The following is a 3,588-nucleotide window of genomic DNA, read 5'->3' as shown; positions in this document are numbered from 1 at the left end:
ATATTTTTAAATATATATATTTTCTTCTTAATTTATTCCTTTGACAAACGAGCAAATATATATGACTCATTAATTACAATCACAAAACTATCCACACTTTGGAATTGACTCCATTTTCGTTTTCTCTATTTGTTAATTATTTCAAGGGGGTAGGGTTACAAACTTACGATTGATAAACTACTCACTACTAGTTCTTGAGCTCGATCTTCACCGGAAAACCACCTTTCATCTTGGAGGACAAGTAAGAAACGAAAAGCGGATCGAAATCCTTCTCGGCCGGCACCACCCGATACTTCTGCATGACACCCACAACAATCCTCTGCATCTGCAAGAAAGCCATATCTTTCCCCAAGCAGACCCTGGGCCCTGCTTGGAACACTGGGTAAGTGTATGGATCTTTCCCAACGAATTTCACCTTGTCATCCTCCTTCTCAAGCCACCTCTCCGGCCGAAATTCCCAGCAGTCTTTGCCCCATATCTTCTCCGTCCTTCCCATTCCATATGGAAAGTATGTCACTCCAGTTCCCTTCTTCACAAAGGTTCCGTCAGGCAGAACATCATCGGCGGCAGCGAATTTAGCATCATTTGGTACCGGTGGATACAACCTCATGGTTTCGCAGAGAGCTGCATGGGTGTATACAACGTGCTTCACATCGTCGTAATCAAGTGATTCTGGCATCTCCTTCAATTCTTTCATCAACTCCTCTTCAACACGAGGGTTGCGATGAACCAGTAGGAAGAACCATATCAAGGCTGCCGACGTCGTGTCCCTGCCTGCCAAGATAAAGCTGATCACCATATCAGTGGCAAAGCGTTCATCAGAATGGCCCGAGTTCAAGATTCTTGAGAGGAGATCCTGTGTTTCTAGTGAAGATTTCTCTTCCAGTTCTCTTCTCTTCTCTCTCACCACCTTTGTTGCGAATTCACGGACGGTTGCGTTTGCTTCTCGCAGGAGCTTCTCTGAGCCAATGTTAAGTGCCCGTTTAAGCATCCAGAAGGGTGGGAAAATGTAGTGAAACCTCTCGCTGCTCAACTGGGTTGCAGCTTCGAATGCTTCAGCGAATTCTGATTTGGGCTGTGGGAAAGATGGTGACAGGCACGCCGGGTCATACCCAAAAGAAATTCTACAGACGTTGTCGAAGGTAAACCTCTGAAGTATGTCTTGCAGATCAAGAACATAACCATTAGAGGCAGCGTCATCAAGAAGAGGAAGGAGACGGTCGAAGACCTCTTCTTCCACAACTGTTTCGATGAACTTACGAAGAGATTTGGTGTTGAATTCATGGCTTGATATCTGCCTCTGGAACCTCCAGTTATCTCCATCGGCATTGAAGATGCCGTCGCCGAGGAAATTGCTGAGGTTGTCTCTGAAGAAGTCTCCTTTTGGATAGAGATTGAATTGGTTTTTGAGGATGTGTTGGACGTTGGCTGGGTTAGTGGTTACAAGCTGAAGATGGCCAAGAGGGCGATGGAGGAGGATATTCCCATTAGGACTCTCTTGAAGAAGTTCTGTAGCCCATTGATTGAATCGCTCTTGGTTTGCAGAAATGGCAATGGACGAGCCCAACAATGGGTAGGATTTGGGGAATTTAGTAGTTTTGGATGAAACTGAAGATTTCTTTCCCAGCTGATTGAAGCAAATTTTGACGACGAAGAGGAAGAGTGGGACGACAACTATAAGAAGAGATGTTAAAAACTCAAGCTGAAACATGATGAAGATGCTGTGAAGAAGGCAACTAAAACCACAGAGGCGGATTGGTTTGTGCACTTCCCTGGATCGCACCAACTACTGTATTTATAGGCGGGAAGTCTTTGACAAAGTAAGGCAGGACACCTGGTTTTCTAATTCATGAGGTCACGGCCAAAGTATAAGAAAGGAATGAGCTGTTTAAATTGACTTTGACTTCTGTAAAATGCAAGCTAGACAAGACATACGGGGCAATGCCGCCATAGATCCAGTATCTCAGATTGTATATATTACCAAATCAAATGAACCTTAGCTGTTCATTTCAGTTAGATTCATTTCTTTAATACAAGAAAGCTCAGTCTACATGTGTGTAAGATTTTCCTTTGAAAATTTGAGTATTTATTTATTTATTTGGTAAATGGTATTTAATATTTGCATGTTGGGAAAATTTTCCAATGCAACTTTCTTATTTCTCCAAAAATCAATAAAGAAATCAGAATATAAAGAAAATAATTTTTATAGTTAAATTTTAAAAGGAAATAAAGATCGGTTGCATTAAGAATGAAAGGAAGAAAAAAAAACTCATGAAAAGTTTACATTTACAGAGCCTTCTGTGTCACAATCTTGATAATGTTCTAAAAGAATATCTTCATTAATATATATTAAATTTTAAAAGGAAATAAAGATTGATTGCATTAAGAATGAAAAGAAGAAAAAAAACTCATGAAAAGTTTACATTTATAGAGCATTAATACCTGCCTTTGTGTCACAATCTTGGTAATGTTCTAAAAGAATATATTCATTAATATATATTACTTGTTAAGAACCCATAAAAAATACTGTTGATAAAGGTTTGATGTTTTGTTATTCATTATGATTGTCAATTGTTGAAATCATGTCACATATAAATGGAAAGAGCCTTTTTGTCACACTTCACCCGCCGGTCTCGGTTATTTGCTTGACAACCCGTAGCTGTGATCCGTCACAGGATCTAGGGTCATACCATCAATAATAATAAATGCAAGTAATAGATAATCATGAGTAAGAATAAGTGCAATAATTAATAGAAATATTACAGGAGTCCAAATACTCCAATAAAATGATAAAGAAATAATCAATGATCAAAAGAATAATGAGTTTAGCGGAAGCAATCAAAACAACTAAATAAGTTTCTTTCCAGTTTCTTTATCTAAAGCTAAAAATTGCGACTCATGTTTAGCAAGGAAGGGGTTCTCCAGTTTTTCTCTAGACGGTCAGCAAAATGTCTGACAATCTATCTCCTCCGTTCATTAATGGGTGCTATAAGCGCACTCTATGCATTAGCAGGACCTCCCGCATAAGCTATCTCCATCTTCTGTTGATAGTGCCACATCTTCTTCATACGGGAGGGATCTTTCATACGAATCCATTCCAACTTTCGACGTTGGGCCACCATCTGTGCAGTTTATATAATACATACAAGAAAATGAAATGAGTTCTGACGAACTCAGTAAGGATACACATATCTCATCCATATGTCAACACAATCAACAATGCAAATATGATATGAATGATATGTAGTAGTATGAATGCTTCTAAGATCTAACAATGCAAATCTCTATACAGTTGATATGCTTTAAGATATAACACCAACCCTCCTCTGGGTAGGTCTAGTCACTCTGATCCTTCACGGACTGATTACCTCTGTTGGGATCTTGGGTAAAGGGGTAAAGTCCACACCTGGCAATACATGGTTGGGGAATAAGTCAACACTCTCTTACCACGACCATTGGTAATGAGTACTGGCGCATGTTGGGGTTTTTAATCCAATGCAAGTCATAATGGTAACACATTACATGAAGTTAAGATACTTCCCCTATGGCACCAACCAACTCGGTTACGTATCCTTCGCAACCTAGGAA

General features: G+C 39.6%; 1 pseudogene; it reads right to left on the bottom strand.

Annotated features, from left to right (window-relative positions):
* On the bottom strand, positions 1 to 1,755 carry LOC149028359 (cytochrome P450 94A1 pseudogene; annotated as a pseudogene).
* Between the last annotated feature and the right edge of the window lie 1,833 nt (positions 1,756 to 3,588).

This window comes from Hakea prostrata, chromosome 1 (assembly GCF_041222555.1).
Source record: "Hakea prostrata isolate BN-2017 chromosome 1, UWA_Hpros_2, whole genome shotgun sequence".
Lineage (NCBI taxonomy): Eukaryota > Viridiplantae > Streptophyta > Magnoliopsida > Proteales > Proteaceae > Hakea > Hakea prostrata.
Note: the sequence above shows the minus strand (reverse complement) of the source record. Positions and strands in the feature narration are given on the sequence as shown.